Source organism: Pectinophora gossypiella, chromosome 14 (assembly GCF_024362695.1).
Source record: "Pectinophora gossypiella chromosome 14, ilPecGoss1.1, whole genome shotgun sequence".
Lineage (NCBI taxonomy): Eukaryota > Metazoa > Arthropoda > Insecta > Lepidoptera > Gelechiidae > Pectinophora > Pectinophora gossypiella.
This window is the reverse complement of record NC_065417.1, coordinates 2,535,062-2,548,081: the sequence shown is the minus strand read 5'-3', so window position 1 is coordinate 2,548,081 and position 13,020 is coordinate 2,535,062.

Here is a 13,020-nt window from a genome sequence, read left to right as displayed (position 1 = left end):
TTCGCATATAAATAGCTTTCCATAATTCTTTTTTAGAATAATAGTGTTTTGTCATAATTTTTACAAGGGATAATAATAGTAGGTTAGGGTGCGGCGGAGGTGGCCCTTGGGCCACCCCTACGCCGCCAGCATGTTTATCTTACAAATCAAAAGTATACTGAATGATGACCAACAGCATGAAATAGTCTCAAAAAATATAAAAGTTACAATCATAAACCAAATGCAGCCAAGGATAAGTAAGTTTCGAAAATGTTCAAAGTTGTGCCAAAACTTTTCTTATTCGGAGTATAGTTTTATGATTATAATAATTATGCTTATTTATCATTATTGTCATTAATTATTATGCTTACAGTAGTTATGAGTTTCAAAATTATGATTAAAAGGTTATGACAAATTAATACTATGCGTAACTAATAATAGGACAAGTAACAGTATGCCAAGTTAAATTATTACATAAAATTTTATGAGTAAAAATAGAGAACCGTGACTGAACTATGTTATGTTATGTTTTAATCATTAACTGAAATGCAGACTATTACAGTGAACATCGTATGCAAAGCTATGCAGTGGTTATTATTGAGATTATCTGGGATGTATTGAAGCCTTCTGTCAAAAAGTGTTTCCAAATCGTTTCAGTAGTTCCAACATAAGCTGACTATATCCCAATTGGGGTAGGCAGACGTACATCCATCGCATGATGAACTAAGTACCCACACTTCACGAGTTTTCTGTTAGACCAACGTGATATGTGCTGAGCCGTAACGCTGTCTGTATTGGTCGCGCCAACTTTGTGAGTGAAAACATATTAACTGTGTCATCAAATCAAATTCCAAAAATTAAAAAGTTGTTACTTAAGGTAGGTTTTTTTCTTCTGGTGTTCGCATTTATTTTGTGGAAAAAATTACAGCTGGTAAAGATTTTTAAAATTGTATTAATGACCTACGTCAATACTGTAAATGAAAATATTTTTTTTTTACTCATGTAAAAAAACGGAAGGAGATCTTAGATCGAAAGGAGTGGAAGAAAGGAGAGAAGCCTTTGCCCTGCAGTGGTATGGTGTGCAAATTTGCTATTTTTAACGAACAAAAAGCATTCAATACTTTTAAAAATTAATACATTAATAAGATCTTGACTATTTTAAAAAAAAAAGTCAATGTGGGGAAGACCGTCTGGACTAAAAGACCGTCTAGTGCCAATAACTTCTGATTTTGAATAACTAGCGCCTTACGTCTCTGTCGGCAAAACAGTTACTAAAGAGTTAGTGCGAGCTAAAAACCGTAGATGGCGCTAGTATGATTGAGTTTGGACAAAATCGGTCGTGCAATAAATCCATTCATATTTTAGAACAGTATGCCGGTCTTCCCCACATTGACAAACAAAGTATTGTAACAATACCCATTGTGATTGCTCAAGTAAGTTGTAAAATATTAAATTAGGTAATCAAAATAATGTTATCATTATTATTGTTGTTGTAAACTTGAATAGTAATCATCATCATCTTCCTAGCGTCATCCCGTTTTTCACAGGGTTTGCTTACCTAACCTGAAGATTTGACAGATCCGGTTTTTTACAGAAGCAACGTTCCAATCCGCTGAGGGAAAACCAGCCTAATATCAGGTTAGGTCACGTACCTCTGAAATGCATTTTTCGGGAATGTGGGTTTCCTCAAGATGTTTTACTTCACCGGTGAGCACGTGATAATAATTTATGATCCAAACATGAATTCGAAAATCATTGGTTTAGGTTAGGTTAGGTTAGGTTAGGTTAGCCGCAGATAGGTCGCAGGTTCCAACCTGCGACCTCAAATTGAGAGTCAAGCGTGAATAGCAATCGTTAATAAAAATTGTATACTGTGTATCATCCGTAACCGAAATTATCCGAAACTAACGGATAATGTTTACTATCCACTGGTTGCCTGGAAGAAATTGCTGCTTAGCAATAAGGCCGCCAGATTGTACTGTATCTATCATCATCTGTGTTAATTTGTTTTGTATATTGTGTGCAATAAAGTATATTTGATTTGATTTGATTTGATAATCCGAAATAATTTATTATCCGTATCCGTAACCGTATTCGGTTTATTAATCATTTTTAATATTCATTTTGAATAAAGATATTTTTGAATTTAATTTATTATATATCTATGGTGTTTGGTTATGGTTTTCTGTCATTTGAGATGTCAATGGAATTGTGTTCTTTGTTTCTCAAAAAAAATAAATGCAAATGCTGTTTAATTGAATATATTATATTAAAGTAGTATCTAACAATATGCAATTTCAACATTAAACCCGACCCCATTTTGACGCTAATCTTTAGGGTAGGTGAGCGAAATGGGATAAATGCTTGTTGATTATGGCGATTTACATAATATTAGTAGGTAAGTATATTTATATGGATGAGATGAAAATACAATTTCAAAATTCATTTTTCATTCGTCTCTATGACGTTTTAATGATAGAGTATTGTTTGCAAAATTCGAATTAATTTCGAGTGGAATTGTAAAAGTGATCTGCGGTACAATAGCCTTCCCTTTTTAGCGACGTATACAATTTTTGGGAGCCATTTCGTTTTATTCTTCGTTGAAGTGAAAAATAATGTTCGATGGGGATTAAGTACTCGTATTTAATATAAACCCAATTTTACAGGTGGATTAAGAACAGATTAAAAACAGTAAAAAAAAGTAAAATTTTAAGTAAAAAATGTTGATATTTTAAAAATTATTTTTACATATTCAAATGGTTGCCAATTAATTCTTATTTGGTTTATAACCTTTAATAAAGTTTGAATGGGTAATACTTTATTTTGTAATTGTTCGATGTCACAAATACATAAACAGCCTATACGTCCCACTGCTGGGCACAGGCCTCCCCTCAATAAACCGGAGGGGGTATGGAGCATAATCCACCACGCTGCTCCATTGCGGGTTGGTGGAGGTGTTTTTACGGCTAATAGCCGGGACTAACGGCTATTAAGTAAGATGATTCCGTGCCCTCCGAAGCACGGAATCAAAGCAGGAAGTAAAAAAAACTCTGTGAGGTGTGAGTCCTTAGTTCATCTTGCGATAGATGTTGCTCTGACTACCCCAATCGGGATATAGTCGTGAGCTTATATTATGTTATGTATTTGTACCAGCTTCCGTGGTCTAGTGGTTAGAGCGTTAGGCTCACGACCTGGAGGTCCGGGTTCGATTCCCGATGGGGACATTGTCAGGCTTGAATCACCTGATTGTCCGAAAGTAAGATGATCCGTGCTTCGGAAGGCACGTTAAGCCGTTAGTCCCGGTTACTATTTACTGATGTAAATGAGTAATCGTTACATGAGCCATGTCAGGGGCCTTTAGCGGCTCAATCATAACCCTGACAGCAGGGTTGATGAGGTTGGTATTCCACCTCACAACCCACATGATAAGAAGAAGAAGAAGCATTATTCCGTTTTTCATAGGATCCGCTTACCTAACCTGAAGATTTGACAGGTCCGTTTCTTTAGTAGGCTAGTATTTACCGATGTAAGTAAGTAATTGTTACATGAGCCATGTCAGGGGCTTTGGCGCCTCAATAATAACCCTGACACCAGGGATGATGAGGTTGGTAATTCATCTCACAACCCACACGATAGAAGAAGAAGAGTTACTTACAATGGAATTGATGATGGTATTATTTTTATTTCTTTTAAATATGTGAGTAATCTTTTCTTATTGTGAAGTATTAAAATAAAAGATATGATTTGTTTCATATATGTAATGGTGACGATGAGAAATCATCACAATGATCAATGATGATTGTGTAATCGTAGAGTTCTACGATTATAATTATTCCATCATCGCCAACGTCATCAACTGATGACCTTATAGCAGGTATCTTATTTGTAAAATAAAAAATATTTCTGTTCTATCTCAGAGCAATGCAAAACCATTACCACTGTATCACCCTAAGTGACGGCTTCCGTGGTCCAGTGGTTCAGGTGTCGGGTTTGAATCCCGGTGGGATCATATCACAAAAATCACTTTGTGATCCTTAGTTTGGTTAGGACATTACAGGCTGGGATGAAATCGGGATTTGAACCTGGGACCTTGGGATCGTGAGCCCTACGCTCAACCACTGGACCACGGAAGCCGATAACGGCCCCGATTCCTTCTGACACCACCTAATTTTATTTTAAATTATACCCGTCATTTTCTTATCCACCGAAATGGACAGTGACGGATGATTGACAACTGTCAATTTAAAAATGAATGAGAGAATGAATGAATAACCCTGGCGAATCAAATAGGCATGTCACTGCATCTCAATGCAACCCGTTTGACGAGTGCTGTCGACTTAATTCTGTCGGGTTGTTGGCCAATATACCTCTACAATATTGGGAGGATTTTTTTATTTCTGCCTAAAGTTTGTGTGTTCCATAAGTTTTATGCTTGTCGGGGATAAGAAAATGACAGGTATAATTTAAAATAATCTGACATGGTTTGAACTGGGGGTTAAAAAAGAGCAATCCATCTAAAGAAGCAATATTGCTATTTGACGTTTGTTTGCATTGTGCACTTACTTTTATATGTGCAAATGTCAAGTTGCAATATTGCTGTTTTAGATGAATTGCTTCGATGTGGCGTTTTTTTTAATCGCGCCCAGCTGGGCACCCTCAGGCCTGTTGTCTTAAGCGCTCCCCATTTCTTCGGCCAAGTAGTTAATGCCATCTGCGGCAAATCTACAATAAGTCAAGTCTAGAATCAGAACCGGCTTTCGATCAAAAATGGTTTCCAATGACGTCATGTTCCAATACTTCCTCAAATATCTTTATTGTTATTACATATTGAGGCTGGTATTGATTAGGTCGTTATCTGATGTCAAATATGATTCTGTATGATGATAACCTAAATAATACAAGTGATTGAATAAAACATATTCTTGTACGCAAATTCACTATTGTAACAAGAAACAAGAAACATTTATTGAGAAGCTGTGTAGGTACATACATGCAGGTGTCAAACATTATAAAATTGTCTCAACAGCATGTCCATGTCGGACGTACAATATTACAAATAATGTCAGTATTGAGCATCAAGGAAATAAGTAAGTACCTAATAATTAGTCACATTATAAACATTTGTCAATTTTAAATATCATTGTTATGTTTTTAGCTGGCGAGGAGGAGTGTATACAGTCATGAGCAATATCATGTACCCACTTTAGAACCCTGTCACATTACTATATTTGCCATTTAATGGGAATTACGGTTTAATTTGCCAAAAAAGTTAATGTGACATGGTTTCAAAGTGTATACATATTAGTACTCGTCACCGTACTGTACACCTCTGCCTATCCCTTCAGGGATATAGGCGTGATACTATGCTATATTGTTATGTTATGTTTTTTACGCTTAGGTTTCGTTGCTCAAAGCTGGAAAGGAATATCATTCATGTCAAAGCTTTTAAGTACACAATACATCTTCATAATCTTAGCACATTTTAGTTCAAAATGCGTACAGTCTTTCTGCATATATTTTATTAAGATATGTGATACTACATAAGCACCAATCCGCATTGGAACAGCGTGGTGGAGTATGCTCCGACCTACAATATTTTTCCTCTCAGACCACGCCCTGAGCCGAGGTTCGCGCCCAAATGGGCACCCTCAGGCCTGTTGGCTTAAACTTTGTACCGGGTGAGAGCCTTAAACGCTCCCCATTTGTCCGGCCAAGTAGTTAATGCCATCTGCGGAAAATCTATAATAAGTCACGTCAAAAAAAAGGAGTATGCTCCATGCCCTCTCCGGTTGGTTGAGGGGAGGCCTGTGCCCAGCAATGGGACGTGTATAGGTGTATATAGGATACTACATAGGCGTTCACATTTTCTAGAATCTTTTGCCTTTTTGCAAATATCCGTTAATATACATTTAATTATAATATACAGGTATCTCGTACAGTGAATCAAAGAAACGTAGCGATAGCTGGAGGCATGACCAACTACAAGACCTCAATAAAAAAAAGACCATAGTTTTCGAGATATTTGGACTTTTGTAAAAAAAATTACATGACAGTATTTTTAATACGGTTTCTACAAATCGGGCCTAATTTTTGTTATGTTTTCAGTTGAAATCTCTTGAATAATTGCTTTATCTAATGCGAGGATTGTCTGTCTTGCTATCACCTACGCGTAAGGCGGCCCACGGTAAGAATGTTATTTTTGTATGAAGTGTCCTGTGTACACCCAGCCCAGCGGCACAGAATAAGTACTACGTATAGAGCGGCAACTCTCCGCTCGCCACCAGCGTCTGAGCTAGGTTTACCTTACTCCCCCTCGAACATAGTTTAGTCTTGAATCGTATGGCGTCAGACGTCACACACACAGATGCGCGTCTACGATAACGTCAATGTGTGGTGTCTGTGTAAAACGAGGTTGTTTGTATGAAGTGTCCAGGGTGTGCCAGTGGACAAGTAATTCAGAACATATTCTCTCTTTATTTAAGAGCTGCGCTCTTGTCGGTGGAGTAATCGCCTTCATTACTCCATAGATTAGGTGTTTAGAACGGTGGTTGCCCCAATCGCCTTCCGTTCCGCAGTACACCGACCAATTTAGAAGAAAGAAGAAGAAGATATTACGACCGAAAAATGGCTGTAAATAAAGGATTTTCATTTCGAGGCGTGGTAGCCCAGTTGGTAGAAGGCTTGCCTCTCACTTTGAGGTCGCAGGTTCGAATCCAGCCTAAACCAATGATTGTCGAATTTGTTTTCGAATTCATGTTTGGATGGTGAAGGAAAACACCGTGAGAAAACCCGCATTCCCGATGAATACATTTTCGGAGGTATGTGACCTAACCCGTATTGGGCTGGTTTTCCCTTCGCGGGTTGGAAGGTCAGACAGGTAGTCGCTTCTATAAAGAAACGGACCTGTCAAATCTTCAGGTTAGGTAAGCGGACTCTATAAAAAACGGGATAATGCTTCTTCTTCTTCTTATCATGTGGGTTGTGAGGTGGAATACCAACCTCATCAACCCTGCTGTCAGGGTTATGATTGAGCCGCTAAAGGCGCCTGAGATGGCTCATGTAACGATCATTTACATCAGTAAATAGTAACCGGGACCAACGGCTTAACGTGCCTTCCGAAGCATGGATCATCTTACTTTCGGACAATCAGGTGATCAGCCTGTAATTTCCTAACCAAACCAGGGATCACAAGGTGATTTTTGTGATGTGTCCCCACCGGGATTTGAACCCGGGACCTCGGGATCGTGAGTCCTCCGCTCAACCACTGGACCACAGGGGCCGTTAAAAATGCTAGGGAGATGATTTCTCGCTCCCTTGCATTCACATTATCCGGATAACGTTTACAATACAATACAATGTTTTGTTGGTTTATCCAGAATCATCATATCAAACTATAGCCCGGGAACAAACAGTGTGTGTTTATGTCGTTCCAAATTGAATGCAAACGATCCGTGCTTCTATCTATCCACATTAATACTACAATACATCATACATCCATTTTTTTACACCGTCGTGTTTGCTTCATATATAAAAAAGCACACACAGCGAGGTATTTGCCGTTCCCGGCAATATTCCCAAAGTAGGGAATGTTCAATACAATACAAATACACTTTATTGAACCGGGACCAACGGTTTAACGTCCCCTCTAAAGCACGTAACCATCTTACTTTTTCGGACAATCAGGTGATTCAAGCCTGCAAAGTCCTTACCAAACAAAGGGCAGTGTCGCAAAGTGATTTCGATAACATTCCCATCGGGAATCGAACCCGCACCTCCAGATTGTGAGCCCAACGCTCTAACCACTAGACCAGTGGCTGATTATTTATTTTATCCATCCATGAATCCTTGAAAGCATTAGGGATAAGTAAAAAATAACTTTGTAAGTACATTTTCTTATTTTTCTGCTACAGTGCGGTGACATAGTCAACCGAATGTAAACCCACAGTTTAGGGGAAACGATCCCTGGCAAATATTGACTTACTCCGTCAGAAAAAAGGGTGTTTTATACACTGTTGCCTTATGGAGAAAATCACATAGGCGCCATTTTGAAAAATTACATTCGCATGTGATTGAAAGACAAGCTAGTTTTAGTCCATTAGGGCTATTTTTTTATTATTTTTTATTTATTGCATGTCACATGGTATTACAGTTCTTATAAGTAAATAATGTACAAACATGTGACACCCTGTAAGGGCACCGCAAAAGCAACTCAACAATAACTTAAAACTAAATTATTTTTATAAACTCTAAACATTTTATATTAATTATAATTATGCAATGATACTCTTTATTCTTATAAAACTGTACTTCATTTAGAAATTATATACCTATACTACCTACCTAATTAAATCCGACTTTAGACATATTCAGGATCATAGATAATGGGGTAGTTTCCTAGGTCAAAGATAAATTAGGTTAAAGAAATTCTGATTACTAATTTAAGACAGATCTAAACGTGTCAAATAACAGTTTATTTTTTTATTTTAATTTAAGAATAAGCATAAAATTAATTTATTGCCATAATTTAAATTTTCAATTTAAATTATTTTCAATTTAAATTATTTAATATAAATTTTCAATTTAAATTATTTACTATAAATTTTCAATTTAAATTATTAAATTAAAATTATTTATATTTTTTAATAAGGAAAAATAAATTGTACCCAAATAAATTGCCCAAATTGTACTGTATTCATGTGTTATGTCTGATTGTTGAAATTCTAGTTCTGTGCAATAAAGTATATTTGATTTGATTTGATTTGATTTGAAAAATGTAATAATAAGTGCGATTTTTTTACACGTTTTCCTATCACGTCATAGGTTGTTTTTTCATACAATATCAACAGTAATTTCGTGATTACACATTTAGTGAAAAGTAACTAATTTGACTAGTTGGAAACTACCCTGTTCTACCAAAGAGAGCGACAAAGTTCATGACTAACTAGGTTCCACGGTAGGCACTGAAGGGAGGCTACATCGAGCTTACAAGCTTTGTAACCTAAGTTAGACACAAAGCAAGGTATCCCCTGGTTCGTATGATAGGTTTAGTGGGAACTGTTGAATACGGCTTAGGTAGTGACTTCAGAGAACAATGATAATTTTAGGTATGACGGACTTCCCAGGTCACGTTCCTCAAAATCAATATAGAGGGCGCTGTACAGACATTGAAGACTAAAGTAATACTGAGAGGGGGTGCGGTAAACCTAGCTCAGCCGCTGGTGGGGAGCGGAGAGTTCCCGTTCTATAAGTAGTAGTAGAGACAAATACTGAGAATTATTGAGGACAGAAGAGGCAAGATGATTGGACACCTAATAACACACGACGAATTCATTAAAAACATCATAGAAGGAAAGCTAGAAGGAAAGAGAGGAAGGGGAAGACCAAGAAGAGCTTACATGGAACAGATTAAAGAAAAGGTTAACGTCGTGTCTTATAGGGAAGTCAAGGAATTGGCCTTTGATAGACTGGAATGGAAAATGCTACACCGACAAGAGCGTGGCTCTTAAATTGATGATGATGAAGTAGTATAATTCCTTATTCTATTCCGATCTATTCCAACACTGCAGTTTCATATAACATAGATAGAAATCCATTGTCTCACAATTGGGACGTGTATTAGGTTCAAGATAAATTATGAAATTCTGATTACTAAATAAAGACAGATGTAAAACTAATGAAAATCTTTTCCTTTTTTTTCTATTTCAAGTAACTTATTTATGATTTTTTATCAAGTTTTATCATGTTTTTGCATGACGTCACAACGACAACGTTTTCATACAAATTACACAGTATTTTCGTGTTTTTAGTAAAAAGAAACTGATTGAATAGTAGGTAACTAGCCTAATTATTCTTGTTAAAAAGTTTATAAGTGTGATTTAATCATTTTGAGAGTTATCATTTCTCGCTATCCAGAAGACATCCATACATGTCACAACCATAAATTCTCCAGCAAAGAATCCACATACCTAATCATAAGTAAGGTAATTATAGCTAATCTCAGCTTTGAGACTGCCCTCAAGATCATGTCAGAGTGACAGTTCTTATATAAAAACATGGACTTGAGCATGATCTTGAGGGCAGTCAATCAGGCAGTATCAACCTCATCAACCCTGGTGTCAGGGTTACTATTGAGCCGCCAAAGGCCCCTGACATGACTCATGTAACGATTACTTACTTACATCGGTAAGTAGTAACCGGGACGACGACCATTAACGTGCCTTCCGAAGCACAGATCATCTTACTTTCGGAAAATCAGGTGATCAGCCTGTAATGACCTAACCAAACTAGGGATCACAAAGTATTTTTTGTGATATTTCACCACTGGGATTCGAACCACTGGGAAGTCTCAACTCATGTTTTGTCGAGTACCTGTTTCCTTCTCCTCAGAACTAATTATGATGAAGGAAGGAATTTATGCTGGCACTAAATCACGGCGCGTCACAAGTGATTTACGATTGTCTATGCAGAAAAATGTATGAGGTAAGATGGTCTATTTGCGGTAGTTTTTGGAAAGGTGATTTGTTTATTAGGTGTAGCTGGAAATTAGTTTTAGGGTTCCCGAGAAAATGTGCGAGAAATTTTGTGTTGGTCATAATAGCGTCAACTGCTGATTCCCGATTTCAAATTTCATAAACATACATACAGTCATGAGCAATATATTGTACCCACTTTAGGACTCTGTCGTACTAACATATTTGACATTCAGTGAGACTTACAGTTCAATTTGTCAAAACAGTTAATGTGACATGGTACCAAAGTGTATACATATTAATGCTCGTGACCGTACATAAAAGATGCATATTATTTTTGTTATTTATGAAATTAGAAGGTTAAACGAAGACAAAATTGTAGAGCGCCATCTACAGTTTTTTGGGGAACGTAGCTTGGATGTTCCCTCATTGTACTAACAAATAAATGGATATCTATTGTCTTTAAGAAGTAAATATTGTTGCGAACTCCTCGCAGAACATTATACAGCCTTTTTACATGTTTTTTATACTTCCTTTTCTTTCGACAACGCTTTGAATTTCGGGTTTGTTCTTATATTATATATATGTCTTGTGATTCATGTTGTATATTGGTGAAAGTTTCAAATTCAAAAATATCTTTATTCAGTAGGCAACATAGTTACACTTTGAATCGTCATTTTTTACATAACGAACGGCTCAACCGCCTAAAACTACTGCAGCCTCTCACAACCTGTATAGCCGGGGAAAAGAAGCTGCAAGAAAATCCTCGGCACAGGGCTCTAGACGTTCTTTTAAAAAAATAAAAATAAACATAAAATATTGGTATACAATTGAGTAATTTAGCTGCCTAATATCATTGCGGAAGCTAAGTATTTATTTATCGAATCCCGGTGGGGATTAATCACTTTGTGATCCCTAGTTTGGTAAGGACATTGCGGGCTGATCACCTGATTATCTAGAAGTGAGATGATCCATGCTTCGGCACGTTAAGCCGTTGGTCTCGATTACTACTTACTGGTATAAGTCCGTAGTCGTTACTTGAGTCACGTCAGGGGCTTTTGGTGGCTCAATAATAACCCTGATACTAGGGTTGACGTGGTTGGTAATTCACCTCACAACCCACACGATAGAGGAAGTATTTATTTATCATTTATCGTAATGTTTAATTCGTTTATAATATTAATGTTTAATTAATTTATATTTGTACGCCGACTGGCAGATCACAGTGCTCTAACCTATATATATGTATAACAACCTACTCTACCTGTGTTTCACAAATAAATCAATTTGTATTTGTATTTGTACAGTTTATATCTGGGCTCTTGTCGGTGTAGCATTCTCCATTCTTGTGTATCAAAGACCAATTCCTTCACTTCCTTAGAAGACACGACATTCGCTTTCTCTTTAATCTGTTCTTCTGTTTAATCTGCTCTATTCTGTTCTGCTCTGTTATACAAATATTATTATTATAATATCGGTATCACCCGAGTCCATTTTTTAAACGGCAGAAAGCTAGACTTTAAATGGAAATACTCATAATACTCAAGGCTCCTCTTAATCTTTATTATTTTTATTTATTCTTGGTTTTCTATTTTCATTATAGAATTCTATAGTCTCTGCTTACCCCGGTGTATGTATGTATTTTCATTGTGTATGATTTTAATTGTTATTGTAGTGCCCATGCAGGGTTCCTGCTTGTACTTCCCTCTACTTTTAAGACCTCTGTAAAAACATCAGGAATGCAATAAATATCATATCTTATCCCCGAAGCTCAACCTCTTCTTTCAATTCTGTCTTGGCAGCCGACCCGCGTAATCTCTAAAGTACACTTTTTATTCTTAAGTCCTTCTGAGAAAAACATTTCTGAAGACACTTCAAAGAAATACGGGTTTTTAAAGGATCTATGGAAAAGATGCGTAATTCCGTCGAAATTCCACTAGATACCTACTAGGCCACTTCTTTCAGCCGGGTCTGCATGACAACCGCGCCGCGCGCGACGCGAATTATATTGAGCCAATAAACGATACGAATGCTATCTACGTAGATGGACGTGAAACCGCTATTGGTCGAAGGCCTCGATATAATTCGCGGCGCGGTTACCGTGCAGAGCCTACAAGTAGTTTTTTTTATCCATTATGCGTCCCTCTGCTGGGCACAGGCATCCCTGTAATCTACAGGAGTTGGGGTATGGACTTATGGAGCGTGCTCCGCCACGCTACTCCACTGAGGTTTCATAGAGGTGTCATATTCATATTAATTTGTTGCAAAGTGTATTTTACATCTAGAAGTCTGACCCAATGCCAACTGCTTGACGTGCCTTCCGAAGCACTGATTCAATCAGCACAACATTTATAAAAAACATTCACACAAGTTGATATATCCAACTTATCGCACTACATTTAGATATTATCTATGGTATATTAGTTTATAATCATTGCAATTAAAGACATTCTAACATTTCAAATTATATAACATTCTAATGTTCCTCGATCATAATTCATAGTCGAACTCACTCGACGCCAAGTCTGATAACAAAAACAAATAAATCCAACTGAAAGTGAAATCAAAAACA